The sequence below is a fragment of the Pleurodeles waltl genome, chromosome 3_1 (assembly GCF_031143425.1).
Source record: "Pleurodeles waltl isolate 20211129_DDA chromosome 3_1, aPleWal1.hap1.20221129, whole genome shotgun sequence".
NCBI lineage: Eukaryota > Metazoa > Chordata > Amphibia > Caudata > Salamandridae > Pleurodeles > Pleurodeles waltl.
In genome coordinates, this window is record NC_090440.1 from 243,495,394 (window position 1) to 243,516,279 (window position 20,886).

General features: G+C 44.7%; 1 pseudogene; it reads left to right on the forward strand.

Annotated features, from left to right (window-relative positions):
* Nucleotides 1-9,310: 9,310 nt before the first annotated feature.
* Nucleotides 9,311-9,464, forward strand: LOC138286330 (5.8S ribosomal RNA; annotated as a pseudogene).
* Nucleotides 9,465-20,886: the final 11,422 nt, after the last annotated feature.

A 20,886-nucleotide genomic window follows, 5' to 3' on the forward strand; every position in this document is an offset into this window, starting at 1 on the left:
TATACTGAAAGCCTATACCTTGGCACACCTGCCTTTATTATATGCAAAATACAACACATCCAAAAGGCTGCTGCAAGACGTCTTTTCTGCCTTTACCCAACAGAATACTTGACTTCTGTCTTGTAATCACTCTAAAGGACTGCTATACCTACAAGCTAAAAACGAGCAAAACAAACAAATGAGGACGCTGCGCTCTAGACTAGCACCACTTACCATCATACTGCCTTATTTTAAGAAATATGTAGGAGGCACTGTTGTCTCAGTACATGCCGCCAGGCTCTGTAGCATACTACCAACCAGTGTTCAAAGCATGCAGGAACACATGCACTTCAGAACACAGTTGAAAAGCATGGCTGTTTGCAAGACAACTACACCACCACACATCCTGGCAGCAGAACCTAGAAAGACAGTTGCACCCTGAAGCTCAATCTTTATCTTATAATCCACAGATTAGAAACAACTCAACTACCAAAGTGCTTCGGATATTATCAGGTAAGTTAAGGAGAGCTGACCTGTGCTTCACTGGGTTGTCATAAAGTTTTGTTAAGTTCATACATAATATTTCTGGCCCACACTAATTCTAATACTATAACACTCAACAGCAATTTACACCTCTTACATTCAATTAAGGCATATATGCTGTGAGAGGTGTCCATCACCGGAATTATGAAACCAATAAAGCAGCCATCACTAAAGGAACAGGGATGGAATAACTGAAGATATCTGTCGGACACTGCAGGTCAATTGGAGCACTTTATTCTAGTCCATGGCTACAGGTCCCAAATATGTATACACCGGCCGGATCTTTACATGTCACAATGGCTTTCAGATATGAGATGATAATAGCACTGCACATCCCAGCAGATCTCTCCACTTTTCCCTTCCTCCAGGAATGCCAGCTCTGGCACAGCACTGTATACTAGGGAGCAGATTTACTAAGGTTTTGTATGGGGCTGCGTTCCTTTTGTAGAACAATATTGGTTTTAACTAAGCCATGCAAAGCCACTGTGCATGGTTTTGTGTAGTTTATTGAATACAAAGTAATAGAAGGCAGCGCATATCGCTACCTTGTGTTACCAAGGTGTTCCATGGGCGTTCCCATGCATCCACTCATACATTTTGGTGCATTTCCAATTTACTACAGCTAGTATGACTGGGTGTGTATCAAAATGATATTCCTTCCCCAGTGGGCGTAACAGAAAAAATGTTATTTATTTCTCCTTGTTGCTTCCTCATTCTATGTCTGCACCACACATATAAAGACGAATATGCCTCTAAGAATTGATTTTGTGCAGAAAGATGTCCCTTCCTGCCTCAAAACAATAATGCCTGTAATGTAGAGACCTTGCATTGACACTGGGCAGCACATAGTGCACTAGGAAAAAGCAGAAATGTGCCCTTGCTTTGTAAATATGGTGCATTTCTCCGGTCTGCCTTTCTCACAATGCAGCACAGCAAAGTTGCCTTACTGTGTTGTGTTAAATGTAAGTAAACCTGCCCCAAAATTTCTGAATGGACAACCCTTGTGACGTAACCAGCTAAGCAGACTATAATCATAAGAAATACCATAAAGGGATCTACAGAGCTGTTCAAAGCTGCCAGTGTACTGAAAAACCATCAACTGTGCATCTGTCTCTCTCACATCTCATTATCCACCAAACTGGTACACCTTGCGTTTCATAACATGATACCCACACTTTGGTGGTCATCATGCATAACCAGGAGATGCTTCCCACATAGGATGACAAACAAGGACAAAACTCTTCCAACAACACATCACACTATATGGCCTAGGTAAGTGCATCAGTGCCACACATTTTGGTAAGAAGTAGGTCTGGGCAAAGTTCAGTAACATGGAACTTCGTGTAGTGCAGAGAAAATGCTGTCGCGCTATGTGGAGTTCCGCAAGCGGCGGACTGTAGTAAGTCGAGGGAGTTTGTCCCGTGCTGTGAAATCAGCACGAGCAGCACAATGCGCAGCGCAAGAGGGTGCTGCTTCTTTTTGCTGCCGAAGTAGATGTTCTACTTGAACGGCATCTTCCTCAGCACAAGAAGCAGGTTTCTTAATGTGAGAGGTAAGTGACCTGTCATGACCGCTCGCATTGAGAAATCTCGCCTGGAGGTGGTCTATTGGTTGATTTTTCTTGCTTGTGTTTGCCAACCTACAGTTGGCGAGTGAGAGGAAATACTCTACTTTGCTCCATGCCGCTAGGTTTTTGGGAACTCCGCAGAGAGTGGGCAAAACTCCTTCAGTGGAGCGGAACCCATCGCCAGCTCCTGGTAATAAGCTCAATGCAAATGTACAATACAATACAGTATTTATTATCTGTGCATCAATAAGATTTGTTTTGATCTTCGTTTCCATCACACTTCAGAATTACAAAACAAAATGCACTTAATTTGTGCTTTGTTATCCCATGGTACATGTTGAAATATCTGTACAGGTAATTTACAGGTATTTACATTTTTGCGACTTAGAAACAAATGTACATTCTACAGTATATTTTGCACTCTCTTTAAGCAAGGCCAGTGGAATTATGCAATTTGACGGCTGTGGTGTTTTTCGCATAGTTATAAATTTGCCGCATATGCCACATATCCATCATCGGCTGCATAATCTGCAGATTTTAACAAAAAACACATTTTGTTTAATCTCAAACAGCTCTAAACTAAAAATGCTGTAACATATGCTACCGCCCAGTGGAAGTCCTTTGCAAAGGTTGCCTGGTTTCCTTTCAGTTACTTATAGCTATATGTGGATGTGGAACCTGTATTAATGAAGTGAAACTGTTGCTCAGACAGTGCTGACGTGTAAACATTAGAAAATAATGATGTGATACTATCACAAAATGTGCTGCTTTAAGATGCATAATTTGTGTTTTCTTGCCACATAAATTAATCCACACTGATGCCTAATTTTTGCCTCCCCTGTCCCATAATTCCAGTGACCCTGTCTGCACCCCAGAGAGAATGTCACATAGTTACTTTACAAAATATTGTCCATTTATAGTCAAAGAGCATGTTAAATGAACAAGCAGCAATTTATCAGAAGACCTAGTCTGACATTTAACCTGTCTTGGAACATGTAGAAAATGCAACAAGATAAAAGCAGTTTAAAGGCATTTTTATTGTTCATTCACCTTTTGAACTCCCACACCAGCTGCTTCGGTCATTTCACAAATTTACATTCTACAGTATTTTTGTGCACTCTCTATAAGCAAGGCCAGTGGAATTATGCAATTTGGCGGCTGTGGTGTTTCTCGCATTATTATAAATTTGCTGCATTTGCCACATATCCATCATTGGCTGCATAATCTGCAGATTGTAACTAAAAACACATTTTGTTTCAAATTAAACAGCGCTAAACTAAAAATGCTGTAGCCTATGCTGCCGCCCAGTGGAAGTCCTCCGCAAATGTTGCTTGGTTACCTTTCAGTTACTTACAGCTATATGTGGATGTGGAGGAACCTGTACTAATGAAGTATAACTGTTGCTCAGACAATGCTAACGTGTAACCTTTGGAAAATAATGAATGTGCCGCTTTAAGATGCATAATTTGTGTTTTCTTGCCACATAAATTCATCCACGCTGATGCCTAATTTTGGCCTCCCTGTCCCATAATACCAATGACCCTGTCTGCACCCCAGAGAGAATGTTACATAGTTACTTTATAAAATCCTGTCCATTTACAGTCGAAGAACACGTTAAAGGAACAAGCAGCAATTTATCAGAAGACCTAGCCCTGACATTTAACCTGTCTTGGAACATGTAGAAAATGCAACAAGATAAAAACATTTTAAAGGCATTTTTATTGTTCATTCACCTTTTGAACTCCCACACCACCTGCCTCAGTCATTTCACAAAATTTTAACATGAAAATCTGCTCCAATATAAGTGTTCACGCCCTAAAGTTAATCCTTTTGCAAAGGACAGACTAAAAGGATCTTTGGGGATGATTGGCTGCATTCTCCTTTGTTCTCCAGTGGCAGTGTAGTTTAACGCTTACATGTTGTTATAAACAAGATTCCTTCCTTGGTAAGTAGGGGTCCGATAGCCAGTTCATGTAGAATAACTGGTTGTAGGTTTGTTGAAAAAGTTACAGGTTACATAGCAAAGAACTCCACCAGGAGCAGCATCCTCTCTGCTCAGCCCACTCTAACTGTACACTCCTTCAGTGACTCACCAACATTCCATGACATCACCCATTGGCTGAGCAGCAAGGAACAGAGAATCTATAGGGGAAATGCAGTACAACCAACAGCAGATTATAACACATCTCCTTCCCTTAGAAAATAATAAAAATACAACATTATTTAAAAAAAATGCAGAGCTGTAAAATACCCTGGCTTAGATAAACCCTAAACGTTATTCACACAAAGGTCGAATACAACCCCATCCGTACAAAACCAAAAGCACACCTACCTACAGGTCACACAGAACCCATCCAAATAAACCACATGCTTGCACCATATCAGGGGAACAATAATTCACCCCCAGACACACATGTAATCCACATGCCTACTACAGCACATACGTGCAGGATCAGGCACATGTTCTACACCTATCTCTCCTGCCAGTCAGTCAGTCAGTCAGAGGACTCAGGATATTATGGATGTAAGGTAAACACATCTACTACCAACACTCCTTACACTCACCCTCTACGACATACTCTAACAGAACCAGGGACAAATATTTTGTGTCCACCCTCTACTGCATACCCTTGCAGGACTAGGGACAAATACTACATATTCATCTTCTACTGCATACTCTTGCAGCACCAAAGACCAATACTATATAATCACCCTCTACTGCATACTCTCGCAGGACCAGAGACACCCATTACACATCTACCCTGTACTTCATACCCTTCCAAGACCAGGGACTTAAAAGCACTCACCCTCTTCTGCATAATATTGCAGGACCAGGGACCTAAGTGACACCAACATTGCATGCAACACATATATAAAAGTATTTTCCCAACAACATCACTCAAAGTGGAGAAAATGAAAACATATTCTCTTGGTAGCAAGTTCAGCATGGCATTCAAAAATAACCAATAGTAGCAATTCAAAGTCCTCCACTATGGTGAGCAACATCTCACACGAATACCTACACAGTGGCGGCATTAACTCAAATAAGTCTGAATGTTTCTTTAACTAGCCATCACTTTGTATATAAGTACCTCACTCCCAAATACCTTATGGCAGTGGTTCCCAACCTGTGGTCCGGGGACCCCTGGGGGTCCGCGAAGCCTCCTCATGGGGTCCGTGACTGCTTAGAAAATTAAATAATATTAACAGATTAAGCCCAGCAGTCAGTGGAGGGGGTCCTCGGATTCTAATAATGATTCAATGGGGGTCCCCGGGTTCCAGTAATGATAAAGTGGGGGTCCACAGAAGTCAAAAGTTTGGGAACCACTGCCTTATGGGTTCTGCTGATGCACAAATTACTTTCTGTTTTGTTGAAGGACTGTCCTCCAATTTATGTAAGCACAGACATCCTGATGACTCAAACAAAGCCTGTGCTCCAAACAATGCAATCGACATAGATCGCAAAACACTTTAGTGGCACTGCCAGACTTGTTCTCGTCTTCAAGCCACAAAGATGACGGAACGTCCATGAGGATTAGTGCTACTATGCACCACACACCACTTTTAAACTCCTATCTCACTCTCAGTATGGGGTAAAGTTAAATGTACCACCTCCCAAACTCATGCCAGGGCGATAATCTCAATTTTTCTATCAATTTCACTCACAGCCAGGTAATTTCCGAAGGTCAACTCTAGTCCAGATATAGTGCATGCTCTTCTCAATTGTGGATACACACTCTTCCCAACTGAGTACAAGCCTATGATGACACACGCTATCTTCATCTGATGATATGCGCTGCTCGTGTTCCCTTTGTGCACGTGTGACCACTTAGCTTCCCTTGGCAACACACTTAACGATCTTGGTAATACTCTGAAATGATTTATTTCTCCATGTATTTTCCCAGCAGCAGTGTACCATGTTAATACATTCCTACACAAGCCATATGATAAGGCCTTGTTATAGTGGGACCCGTTGTAGTTGTTAAAGGAGAAACACTACCAATAACTGACATCCTTTCTTCAACAGCTCAAGTCGCAGATTCAGGGCTTCACTTACACGGATCTAATGTGATCTGGAATCCCTTGCCCAGACCATGCCTGGGTGCATCAATGCTCAGCCCACAAGTCACTGCTCGACGCCCAATGAAACTCTCCGTGTCTCGCTGCCTGGAACACCATCCACAAGCCCTCCCACTAGCTTTCAATAACACTGAGGCTCTCGGCCTGCTGTTTTTAAAGCCCCCTCTGCTTCACTGCAAGCTTAATGACCTGTACTCCACTCACAATAGCATATGAAAGATTCACATACAGTCCCCAAAGTTTCTCACTGTCTGCCGCTAAATTTCTTTAAGATGCACTCTGCACTGCTCAGTTTCACATTCATGGCAGGTTCACTGTATACTTATGAAGGATGTTGTTGGGAAGAAACCTGCTGCTCTTAAGTACTTCTCGTCAGCAATCTTCTTAGTTCATCTGTGAACATACGGAGATTAGCAGTCAACCTCTTAGGCTCACAGTCTTTGATTTGGTCATCCATAGGCTGTCTGCTGGAAAAGACAATGGTGGGGTAGAGACGTTTCTTTTATTCTTATGTCCTCGTTCTCTTTTTCTCGTCGTTTCCATCGACTTCTCTCACATATAGGTTCGCTTTGTCTTCAATTTACCTTATCTTCTTTGTTTTCCTCAGTGTCACTTTCACACATAGGTTAGCTTTCCAGTCGTCACTAGTGTTGTAAACAAGATTCCTTCCTTGGTAAGTAGGAGTCAGATAGCCAGTTCATATAGAATAAGAGGTTGTAGGTTTATTGAAGAAGTTGCAGGTTGCACAGTAAAGTTCCCCACCAGGAGCAGTATCCTCTCTGCTCAAGCCACTCCAACTGTACACTTCTCCAGTCACTCACCAACATTCCATGACATCAGACACTAGCTGAGCAGCAGGGAACAGATAATCTATTACAACCAACAGCAGAATAAAACACATGTCCAAAGTGAAGGTTAACTCTTCAGCACTTCTTATTGTTTACCTATCAGGATACGTGTGTTAAATGTACCCACATATACTTGGTATTTATTAAATGCTGAAGGAAAATTGACATTGCTTTGTACTGCATGAGGAGTTATGGGTGTTCCATTGTGATTTAATCTATTTGGGAATGTATTCATATTGTTCCAGGTACGAAATGGGGATAGAGATGTTCTACAGTGGTGATGACAGGGGTTCAGTACTATTACATATAACTGGTGCTGTTATTTAGTAAATGTTGAAGGAAAATGGGCATAGCTGTGTTCATCATAGGGGGTCATTGAATATGTTTGGGACTGTATTAGGATTGTTCCAGGTAGGAAATAGGGACAGGGATTTTCTACATTGGGGATGATGGGTATTAAATGGCTTTTACATATAACTAACACTATATTTTCATGATTGCTGTAAGGAAATGGTAATGGCCATTGTGATTGCTACATGGGGGATGATGGGAGTTAAATGGCTGTTACATACACCTGCCACTGTAAAGTAGTGACGTGTTGAGGAAATGGGCCTACATATTTTTTAAATGGGGATGATGGGGGTTAAATGCTGGTACATAACTGGTATTGGTATTTGGTAATTGTTGAAGGAGGTAAATGGGCATAGCAGTGTTCTGCATGGGGGAGTATGGGTGTTACATGACCTTTGAATATATTTGGAAATGTATTAGGATTGTTCAGGGTAGGAAACAGGGATTTCTTACATTGGAAGTGGTGGACATGAAATGGCTTTGGGATATACCTACCATTGCATTTTTATGATTACTGAAAGGAAATTGTAATAGCTACTTTACTCACAGGGGATTATAGGCTCCAACAGCTGTTGAACACATTTTCCCCTATATTATGTTGGTTCTTTTAGTAAAATGTAACTACATAATGTTCAAATGAGGGATAATGGGGGTACATGGCTGCTACATACCTTCAGCATGGTATTTTACGTATCCCTCTTGGGATAATGGCCATAATGATTTTTAAATAGGGGTTGATGTGTGTTAAATGACAGTTACATACACCTACCAATGTAGTGTCATGACCTGTATTAAGGAAATGGGCATAAATATTTTTTAAATGTGGATGTTAAGGGTAAAATTGCTCGTACATATACCTGGCATTGTTATTTACTAAATGTTGTTCAAGGTAGGCAATAGGGATAGGGATTTTCTGCATTGGGGACGATGGGAGTTAAATGGCTTTGACATATACCTTCCACTGTATTTTCATGACTACTGTAAGTAGAGGGTAATAGATATTTTACTCACATTGGATTATGGGTTTAAACTGCTGTTGAACACATTTCCCATATGTTTTGCTGGTCTTGATAGCAAAAAGGGAATAGATAATGCCTACATGAGGGATTACGGGGGTATGAGAATGCTACATATCTTGGGCACATTATTTTACGTAGCCCTCTTGGGATAATGGCCATAATGATTTCTATATGAGGGACGATGGGTGATAAATGGCTACATCATATACCTGCCACTGTAGCGCAGTGACGTATGTTGAGGAAATGGGGAGACATATTTTTACCTGGGGATTGAAAAGCTGGTAGATATACCTGGTACTGTTATTTAGTAAATATTGAATATAAATGGACACAGTTGTATTCTGCATGTGGAATTATGAGCATTACATCACCAATTAATATATTTGCAAATGTATTAGGATTGTTGAAGGTTGAAAATAGGGATAGGGATTTTCTACAGTGCATTCTTAGCCAACTGACAGATGCGGGTAACCCGCTTATCCCCGTTCATGATAGGAATTGTGGATTGCAATTACTTCCCATAAACATGGAATTCCCAGTAAGTACAGATCATAAAGTCCCATTGATTAAGCCCTTGCCCTTTACAAACATGACCCATTGCTACTACCAATTGGGTTGTTTAGTGAGGTACTCGGATCGGCCCGATGTGGTTGGAAATGGCCCTGGAAGAGCACCGAGAGGATGATCAGCCTTGAGTATCTAGAAGAGCTGTCCACAGCCACTGGGGCATTTGGACACTGCGTGGGCTCCACCACCTGTGAGCTTCCTATAAAACTGTTTGAATTGTGGAGGCCAACTCCCATATGGGAAGCTCGATGAGGCACCGGATTGTCTCTCCCCATTCGGGCGGTGGACAGGCAGTGCACTTTCCTCCTGCCTCTCCTGCACTTGCAGCTGGGCGAAGAGTGCAAATAATTGCCTGTGGCTTTTGCTTTTGGATCACTCGGCTCGCACATCCATGAAGAAGGCAGCTAGCTGCGAGAATTAGTGTGGATTGCAGTACACATTGATTACTGACACTTTGAACATGCCTTGCAGCCCCAGGTTCCTCCCGGGGCTATGCCTGTCTGAGGGTCGCTTCATTGTCAATCGCGACTGGACTTTCCCAGTGTGCGGCTGGGGCCATCATAAGGTAGCTCTACTCCCTTCATCCCCCCTAAGGTCAGACCTGATCACCCATTACAGGATCCCACACCCTGGTCTTTTTGCAAAGGTGCTCAGTTGGCACACCTAATCTTTCTCTGTGGGGTTCAGTCAGGCAACCGGTCTGCCACTTGCGCATCCTACAGATCCTGGCCATGTGCCACGTGTGGCTATCTCTGGTTTCCCATGGCTGCCTGCCTTTGGTGGCCACTTCTATGCCAGAGAGGACGAGGGTCTCCCGGCTGCCTGCAGGTGCCCTTTGCGACCCTGACCCACCCACAGGCTTGTGCCTCTGATTCAGGAAAGGTTACACTTTTGTGACCTCAGTCCCTGCAGCCCAGGGGTCTGTACCAGCTACCCCCAGGCTTTGGCATCTGACTATGACCTCATATCACATGTGGTGACCCACTGAATTAAAGCTTATTACTAAGAAGAGGAAAAGAAACCAACCAGGATTACCTCAGTAATGGTGAGTGAAAAGGTAAGAGCCCAGCGCTGAATCCTGACGTGACAGCAGGTGCAGGAAATTTGATATACAGAAGACTGACTGCCCAGCGTCGCTCAGAGGAGCCCAAGTCCTTCTGATTGAGGCTCACCTCTAGGATTCTGTTAGGCCAGTTGCACCCCCCTACGCCAAGATCAGGTCTTCTGGGAGTCAGGTTGCTTGGGAATGCAGCTGAAAATGGCTGGTAAACTCTATCTAAGGCAAAATATGGGTGCAAAACAGGTAACCAACAAGTACCATAAGGGAAAGTTGAAAAGCACTTTGACGAGTGAATTGAAGAGGGTGTGAAACTGTCAAGAGGTAAACAGGTGGGGTCCGTGTAGTCCACCAAGAGGATTCAACAAAGTGGGAAGGTCGGTCGCCCAGGAATGCAAGTCCCCTCTGCGGGACCACCATCTGAGCGCACCTAGTCTCCACAGAATGCATTTCCTCTGTGGTGGTGCACCAAGACTGGGTCTGTGTCAGCTAGGAAGTCTTCAGGGTGCCAGGTGGCTTTTAGCTCCAGCGGAGAATGTTACAGCCCCTCTGGCAGAAGCATTGCTGTGTCTGTGGTGCTGAGGGAGATATGACCACCCATCGCCCTCCCCCGGCAACTGCCCCAGACCCTCTTAGGGTGCGCCGGAGCAGGGAACGGGGATGGGACCCCCTGCTCCCAGCACAACTGTTGACTGGGGCAGACTGTGCGTAGTGCACCCTAACAGTGTCAGTCTGCCAGGCAGGGAGGCCCATGCTGGGTGTGAGGGGTCTGTGGTGATATCAGTTACCCACCTCACTTGCGTTGAAAAATGGACCAAGGCATCTAAAACATGTGCAAGTCGGAGGGCCCAGCAAAACCCCTGCGGTGCAATGAAGTTGAAGGCCTTCTGAGAAGGGATTCCACCACGCCCCAGCATCAGGTGCACCACCGACCCATCTTGCTCACTCCATTGGGGCGGCGGAGCATGAGCAGGTGTGATAGGGCCCGAATGATGGTGAACTATGTCTGGGCAGGGCAAAGCCAGAGAAAACTCTGCTGGAGGTCTGTAGGGGTAATGACCTGCAAATCGGTCATCTGACATGGCTTAGGGGTGAAAGACTAATCAAACCATCTAGTAGCTGGTTCCCTTTGAAGTTTCCCTCAGGATAGCTGGTGCTTGAAAACCCCAGTTTTACCTAATAAAGCTAATGATTAGAAGTATTGGGATAAAAAGATCTCAACCCATTCTCAAACTTTCAATGAGTAAGAAGTCCAGCTTGCTGGCGTGGAACCAGGTATCGAAACCGAGTGCTTAGTGGGCCACTTTAGGTAAGCCGGACTGGAACTGCAGGATGAACCAAATGCTGGGTTAAGGAGCCAATGCTGGTGCTCACCAGAACTCAGAAAAGGTGTTGGTTGATATAGACAGCAGGACAGTGGTCATAGAAGTCTAAATCCACTAAGAAGTGTGTAAAAACTCACCTGCAAGATTAACTAGCACTGAAAATAGTTAGCACTCAGGCGTCAGGCCCATACACGGCTATCACCAGTAATCAGAGTTGTGGGGGCTAAGCCACATTGAGTAGGAGGGCAACTGCAGTGCTTATAGAAGCCTGGGGTGAGTGCCCAGATTGAGCTGCCATAGTTGCGGATCTTGGAGGCAGTAGCAAATATTCAAATGAGTTCAAAGTTTGAACTTTGAAGGCAGAAGTGGAGAAGGGTTCCATGTGAACAGCAGTTGAACTTGGGTGAGTCGGTCCTAAGAGACAGGCGAGCGCCATTCGGAAGGGATGGGCAATGGCCCTCAGCCGATTGTAAGGGAGTCAGGTTCTGATCCCGAACCCAGATTGGCAGAAATGGACACCCTTGCAATGTCCAATGTGCTAACACAAATTATCCCAGAGAAGCCGACAGGGGGCCCAAGAGAGAGTTCTCTTTTCTTTATGAAAAGCAGGGTGCCCTGGAATGGGTTCACCCTGAGAGAGGGGTCAGAGTCTTGGAAAACATTGTGGTTTTGGCAGCATCCAATGAGCCGGTCCTTGAAAATCTGGAATATATGGTGTAAATCTTACACCAACCTGTACCTTCCTCTTCAGCAGGTCCCGAAGGTGAACAGCGTTTGGAATGTGGAACAATGTAGGTAAGGGAAGTCAGCAAGTCAGATCTGTAACTGCGGTATAAGGATTGCTTCAAAGGGCTGGGTTTGTTGGGCTGGGGTGTGAAGTGGGGGTAGACGCATGCCTAGGCTGGGCAAGATGCAGCCCTCCAGGGTGGCAGTGACTCTGGACATGAGCTGTGCCCTTCCTGTGGATGACCCCAGCTGCGGTGGTTGCCTCTCTCCGTGCCCTATCTGAGGCTCGGTACCCCAGTCTGCTGGGTTGCAAAGCACCCAGGATGGGGTCTCGCAGGCCTGGTCCAGCTTCCTCTGATGTGCCCAGCCCTGGGCTTGGTCATGGAGTGGGCACCACCTTTGTCTTGGGCTCCATCCTCCAGACCAGCACAGGCTTCCTCTGCTTGGCTGGGTTCAGGAGCTCTGGCTGGGTTCTGAGGTCTGACTGGGCCCTGGGCCAGGACTCTGTGGGCCTTGGGTTGGAAGCCTTGTTCCTGAGCTCCATCCTCTGGACCATGTGGCAAAGTGCCAGGGTGGGGTCCCACAAGGACAAGGAGCCCTCTACTGGTGGCCCCAGGTCAGACCCCCCCCACCCCAAAGAGCATATAGGAACATGAAGATGACATCTCTGTGTCCGGCCAGAAACATACTCAATCAATTAGGCACACTTGGTCCATTTAGGGATAGACTACTTGGCTAGCCTTGCCTGTTGTTTCAAGCAAAAAACTTACCCCTCCACGGGCCACCGACTCAACGACCTGCCTTTCATGGAGACCCTGCCCAGCAGATTAAAGGCCGACCAGCCTGGCAGTTTGCACTCCCTGTAGCCCAAACAGAGTGGAAGGAGTCGGGTTTCGCCAGGACCCGGATGCCACCTTATGGTCTGGGGCCAGCGTGCCATACCATTGCCCTCCCCTACCCAGTGCATTTCTACAGTAGCTCAGAATGAATGCACCGTCCAGGCTGGTACCCATGTGTCTCATTCAGACTGCGCCTCGACCCACCTCTTCCTTCCATTATTGCGGAGACAGCCAGGCCCACTGGTGTCCATGTGACCAGCTTGTCCCTCTGCAAGCTCCCCAGACAGAGGCATCCCCCCTGCAGCAAGCTTCGGAGGGGTGCCAAGGTCGGACCCGGGTAACATGCGGCTCCTCCTAACGCCCATCCAGCAAGAGTGGTAATCTGGTTGATCCCGCCGGTAGCATATGCTTGTCTCAAAGATTAAGCCTATGCATGTGTAAGTGCACATAGCTGGTATAGTGAAACTGTGAATGGCTCACTAAATCAGTTATGGTTCCTTTCATCGCTCTATGTGTTACTTGGATAACTGTGGTAATTCTAGAGCTAAGATGTGCAATGAGCACTGACTTCCCAGTATGTGTGCATATATCAGCAACACCAATCCGGGCTCACCAGGCCACTTTATTGACACTAGATAACCTCGGGCTGATCGCACATCCCTGTGATGGCGATGATACATTTGGATGTCTGCCCTATCATCTTTCAAATTTACTTTCTTTTACAACCATGGTGACCACGGATGACAGGGAATCAGGGATCGATTAGGGAGAATGAAACTGCGAAACAGCTATCACATCCAAGGAAGGCAGCAAGTGTGCAAATTACCCACTCCCGACTCGGGGAAGTAGTGACAAAACAGTAACAATGTAGACTCTGTAATTGAAATGAGTATACTTTAAATCTGTTAATGACGATCCATTGGAGCGCAACTGTGGTGCCAGCAGCAGAGGTAATTCCAGCTCCAACAGGGTATATTAAAGTTGCTGCAGTTAAAAATCTGATATTTGGTTCTTGAGATCGAGCTGGCAGTCTGCTGTGAGGTAGGCTACCTCTTGTACCAGTCCCTCCTCTCTGCCACCCCTTGATGCTCTTTACTAAGTGTCCTGGGCATTTACTTTGAAAAAATTACAGTGTTCAAAGCAAGCCGGGTCCCTGAATACTTCAGCTAGGAATTATAGAATAGGAGTCAGGTTCTATTAGGTTAGTTTTCAGTACTGGGGCCATGATTGACAGCAACGGTCAGGGGCATTTGTATTGTATTGCAAGAGGTTAAATGTTTAGACCGGCACAAGATTAATGAAAGCAAAAGCATTTGCCAAGAATGTTTTCATTAATCAAGAATGGAAGTGGGTGGTTCAAAACCGATCGGATACCATCATAGTTCCAACTACAAGCGATACCGACTAGCGATCCAGCAGCATTAATCCCATGACCCACCAAGTAGCTTCTGGGAAACCAAGGTCTTTGGGTTCTGGGGGAGTATGGTTGCAAAGCTAAAACTTAAAGGAATTGATGGAAGGGCACCACCAGGAGTGGAGCCTGCACCTTAATTTGAAAACCTCACCCAGTCTGTACACAGAAAGGATTGACTGATTCATAGCTCTTTCTCAATTCTGTGGGTGGTGATGATGCATGGCCATTCTTAGTTGGTTGAGTGATTTGTCTGATTGATTTCCGATAATGAACAACAGAGAAATGCTAAATGTTTAATTAGGTGGGCGGAATTAGAGGACTACCTCCAAAAGCCCTTACGCCATACAGCTGTTGGATGGCGTTTAATCACAGTTAGGACAGAGTAGTATCTACTGTGATTAAACCTAAGGTCCAACTGTTTTTTAAAATTGGTGGGCAGACCAAAATATTGATGGTATGTATACTCTTGCTGTTGTGATGGAGCACACATTACACCAATATATAAATCCTCCAGCAAGAGCTCCTGAAAACAGCTGTTTAAAGACCAAGTATTCAGTTTCACCTATTTAGCTCCCATCATCCCAGATGTGTAACATCCTTAGCCCTATTTACTACCTTGAACAATCCTAATGCATTTCCACATTTATTCAAAGGCCATGTAACACCCAACACCCATTATCGCCCATGTAGAAATCATTATGGTCTTTCTCCCAAGAGGGCTATGTAAAATACCATGCCCAGTGTATGTAGCAGCTTTTTATGCCTCCTATTATTCCCTATGTAATATTATCTATTTCCATTTTACAAACAGGATCTTCATAATATAGGGCAAACTGTGTTTAACAGCTATTTAAAACCCACAATCCTCTGTAAGTAAAGTAGTTATTGCTATTTCCTTACAGTATTCCTGAAAATACAGTAATCAGTATATGTAAAAGCCATTTAACTCCCATCATCCCTGTTAGAATTGGCATCCTTGGCGTGGTCCCCCCTAACTTTTTGCCTCTGTTTCCCAGGTTTTTTATGTATGCTGGACTCTGTTTTTGCTGTTTTTGTTACTCTGGGCACTTTACCACTGCTATCTAGTGCTAAAGTGCAAACATGGCTCAGACCTGCCACTGCAGTGTCTGTGTGCAGTTCTAAACTGCCAATTCGACTTGGCAAATGTACCCAATTGCCAGGCCTAAACCTTCCCTTTTTATACATGTAAGGCACCCCTAAGGTAGGCCCTAGGTAGCCCCATGGGCAGGGTGCAGTGTATGTAAAAGGTGGGGCATCTACTTATGTGTTTTACATGGCCTAACAGTGAAATACTGCCAAATTAAGTTTTCACTGTTACAAGGCCTATCTCTCTCATAGGTTAACATGGGGGCTACCTTTAAATATTATAAGTGCAGATTCCCTCTGGGAGCAGATAGAAATGTAGAGTTTAGGGTCTCTGAACTCACAATTTAAAAATACATCTTTTGGTAAAGGTTGTTTTTAGACTGTGTGTTTCAAAATGCCACTTTTAGAAAGTAGGCATTTTCTTGCTTAAACCATTTTGTGACTCTGCCTGTTTGTGGATACCCTGTCTTGGTCAGTTTCACAGCTGGGCTGTTTGCACCTCTCCTCTAGACAGTGACACAAAGGGAGCTGCAAAACCTGATGAGCCATCTGTGCTGGGATGGAAGGGAGGAATGGTCACTCGCACCTGAAAGGGCTGTGCCTGCCCTCACAAAATGCAGTCTCCAATCCCCTGGTGTGTGCTGGGACCTGGCCTGGGCAAGGCAGGATTTTGAAAACAACTGAGACATCTCTTTGAAGCACCCAAACCCCCGGAAAATCAGATCACTTCTGGAATCAAGAGGAACCTCTGCCAATGAGAGGAGCTGAAAAGCTGAGGAGAAGTGCTGTTCCTGCCTGTGAATGTGCTTTCTTGGGCTATCCTGCAGTTGCTGCTTCTGCCTGTGAAAGGGGACAAAGACTGAACTTTGTTGTGCATTCCTGCTTGAGAAGAATCTCCAAGCCTCCTGTTGTTGGAGTCTCAGGGCCATCAAAGACTTCCCCTGGCCTCTTTGCTGAGATTCCTGCCCTGCAAAGTGGTGTCCTATCCAGTTCCTGGGCCCTTGAAAGCTGGAGTTGGCAGACAAGAACTGAAAATCTACACACAAACTGCCGAGTGGGGACATTTTCGACACACCTTCTGTGGCCCGGCGGATAAATGCTGCGCAGCCGGCTTGCAGCTGAAATCAATGCTCCACCTGCACTGCCGCTGGAAGGTCAACGCAACGCGGCTGGAGAAACGACATGCATACCTGCTAACGGAGGGTGATAACGATGCAAACCCCACGCAGTGTGGTTTTGTGATACCGTGCAACCGGATTTCCAACGCAACATCGCTGGGTGCGGAAAATCAATGCAAAGCCTGCTCGGACTGAGGTGCCTGTCTGGATTGACGCATCGCTCTCTTGCGGGAGAGAAGAAACGATGCACGCCGAACCAACCGGCGGTTGCTTGCGGTCTCGATTACGAGTGAGAAATCGACGCATCGCTGACCTTTTTTGATGCACACTCACCTGTGCAGCTTTATTTTGACGCTACCCAGGTACTTTTGTAAAATAACAGCATTCTCACTGTTTTCTAAGAATTATGACTCTTATTATTTTGAAAATTCATAACTTGACTTGTGTATGTTGGATTTTTGTTGTTTTGATCTTGTTTTGTTTAGATAAATATTACCTATTTTTCTAAACCTGTCTTTTCATTTTGTAGTCTTTTCACTGAGTGTGTGTTGGTACAAATACTTTAAACATTGCTTCTGAAGCTAAGCCTTCCTGCTCGTGCCAAGCTAACAAGGGGGTGAGCGAGGGTTAACTGAGGGTGATTCTCCTTTACGATGACTAGAGTGAGAGTCCTTGATTCGACAGAGGGTAACCAGACTGCCAACCAAAGACCCCATTTCTAACAAACCCCGATGCAGAAAATCCCTATCCCCATTTTCAACCTTAAACAATCATAATACAATCCAAATATATTCAGTGACCATGTAACATCCACAGTCCCCCATGCAAACCACAGCTATACCCATTCAGCGTCAACAGTTTTTATTTAAAATAACAGTACCAGGTACATGTACCAGCCATTTAAACCCCATCATCCACATAAAAAAATATTTATGTCCATTTCCTCAGCACATTACCATGACAGGTGTGTGTAGCAGCCATTTAACTCCCATCATCCCCTGTGTAGAAATCATTATGGCCGTTATCTCAAGAGGGCTTTGTAAAATATTTGGCCAAGATATGTAGCAGCCTTTGACCTCCCCATAATGCCCCATTTAAACATTATTGATTCCCATTTTCCTAACAGGACTATTACAATATAGGGGGAAATGTGTCACTCAGCTGTTTAAAGCCCATAATCCCCAATGAGTAAAATAGCCATTTACCTTCAATATTTACTAAATAACAGTACCAGGTATATGTACCAGCCATTTAACCCCCATCTTACACATGTAATAAATGTGTATGCCCATTTCCTCAACATACGTCACCATGCTACAATGACAGGTGTTTGTAACAGCCATTTAACACCCATCTCCCCCATGTAGCCATCATTATCCCATTATCCCAAGAAGACTCCATAAAATACTGTGCCTAGGGTATGTAGCAGCCTTTTAACCCCCCCCCCCATATTTCCCATGTAAACATTATCAATTTCCATTTTCCTAACCAGACTGTTATAAAATACACTGACAGGTATATGTAAAAGTAATTTAACACCCATCACCCCCGAAGCACAAAATCCCTATTTTCTAACTTGAACAAACCTAATACTATTCTAAATATATTCAAAGGTCATGTAGAACACAATAATCCCCATGTATCCCAAAAGGACTATGTAAAATAGTGTGCCCAGGATCTGTGGCATCTTTCTTCTCCCCCAATAGACCCCCATGTAAACATTATCCATTCTCTTTTTCCTAACAGGACCCTTATAATATAGGGGAAAGTGTATTCAACAGCTGTTTAAAGGCTATTAATCCACTGTCAGTGAAATAGCTATTACCATTTCCTTATAGTATTCAAGAAAATATTATGGCAGGTATATGCAAAAGCCATTTAATGCCCATCATCCCGGATGAAAAAAGCCCTCTCCCTGTTTCCTACCGGGAACAATCCTTATACAGTTCTAAATATATTCAGTGGCCATGTAACCATCATAATCCCAATGCAGAATACAGCCATGCCCATTCACTTTCAATTTTTGGTAAATACCAGTACCACGTGTATGTACCAGCCATTTTACTCCCATCACCTCCATGTAATAAATCTGTATGCCCATTTCCTCAACACTCATCACTATGCTACAGTCGCACAATGGCATGTGTATGTAACAGCCATTTAACAACCATCATCCCCCATGCAGAAATCGTTATGGCCATTATCCCAGGAGGGCTATATGAAATACTGGTCCCTAGGTATGTAGCAGCCTTTTACCCCTCATAATATCCTGTATAAACATTATCTATTCCACTTTTCCTAACAGGACCGTTATAATGCAGGGGAAAATGTATTCAACAACTGCTTAAAGCCCATAATTCCCTGTGAGTAAAGTAGCTATTACCACTTCGCTACAGTAGTCATGAAAATACAGTGCCAGGTATTTGAAAAAACTAGTTAACAAGTGTCATCTCCAATGTAGAAAACCCCTATTCCCATTTCCTACCTAGAGCAATTCTAATACAATCCCAAATATATTCAAGGTCCATGTAACCCCCATAGTCCCCATGCAGAACCCAGCTATGTCAATTTTCCTTCAACATTTACTAAATAACAGTACCAGGTGTTAGGCTGAACAACCTTAGGGTGGTCACCCCTATCTTTTTGCCTGCCTCCCTCCACTTTTTGGATACTGTTTTTGCTGGTTTTAGGACTCTGAGCACTTTACCACTGCTAACCAGTGCTGAAATGCATATGCTCTCTCCCTTTAAACATGATGACATTGGATCATACCCAATTGGATTATTTAATTTACTTATAAGTTCCTAGTACAGTGCACTATATGTGCCCAGGGCCTGTAGATTAAATGCTACTAGTGGGCCTGCAGCACTGATTGTGCCACCCACTTAAGTAGCCCCTTAACCATGTCTCAGACTTGCCTTTGCAAGACCTGTATGTGCAGTTTCACAGCCAATTCGACTTGGCATTTAAAAGTACTTGGCAAGCCTAAAACTCCTATATTCCTATATATAGTCACCCCTAAGGTAGGCCCTAGTTAACCCATAGGGCAGGATGCTGTGTAGCCAAAAGGCAGGACATGTACTTGTGTAGTTTACATGTCCTGGTAGTGTAAAACTCCAAACTTAGTTTTTGCACTGCTGTGAGGCTGCTCCTTTTACATGCTAACATTAGGGCTACCCTTACATACTGTTTGAGTGATAGCTGCTGAGCTGAAAGGAGTAGGAAGGTAATTTTTACTATGGCCAGCATGGTAGTACAGAATCCTTCTGACTGGTGAAGTTGGATTTAATATTACTATTTTAGAAATGCCACTTTTAGAAAGTGAGCATTTCTCTTAAATCCTTCTGTGCCTTACAATCCATGTCTGGCTAGGTTCAGTTGACACCTCCCTTGTGCATTCACTCAGACAAACCCCAAACACAGGATGCTCAGCCTCACTTGCATACATCTGCATTTTGAATGGGTCTTCCTGGGCTGGGAGGGTGGAGGGCCTGACACTTACATGTCAAAGGACAGTAGCCTGCCCTCACACAAAGGACTGCCACATCCCCTACTGGGACCCTAGCAGACAGGATTGAACTGAAAGGGGACCTTGTGCACTTTTAAGCCACTCTTTGAAGTCTCCCCCACTTCAGAGGCACATTTGGGAATTTAAACAGGGCCTCTGCCCCAACCAACTCAGACACTTCCTGGAGAAGAGAACCTGAACCAGAACCTGCAACCTGCCAAGAAGAACTGCCTGGCTGCCCAAAGGACTCACCTGACTGCTTTCTGTGAAGGACTGCTGCCTTGCTGTTGCCCTGCTGCCCTGCTGCTCTCTGGCTGTGCTGAGAAGTGCTCTCCAAGGACTTGGATAGAAATTGCCTCCTGTTCCCTGAAGTCTCAGGACCAAAAAGACTTCATTCCTGCAAGAAGAACTCCCTGTGTGGCGAAAATCGATGCACAGCCTGGCAGAAACGATGCACAGCCTGCATTGCGGTGAAAAATTCACCGCACACCGAACTGTAACGACGCAGCCCGACTTCGCAATGAGAAGATCGATGCAGCGCCAGCTTAGCGACCGGAAATTTGACGAACAGCCCACTGGATCGACATAAAGCCGAGCCGGAACAACGCAGCCCGACTTCCAGAGAGGAATCAACGCAGCCCTGCCATGCTGTACAATGTTCCATGCAACGCCCACCGGATCGACACAGCCCCTGTGACTTCGTCCTGCCAGCACTGGATTTCAATGCATCATCCCTGGGGCATCGAAAACCCCGCAACCTGGAGAGGATCCAAGACCAACCGCCGCAAATCAACACAAAGCCTTCCCTCAGTGAAAAGTAAACGATGCATCGCCGTGT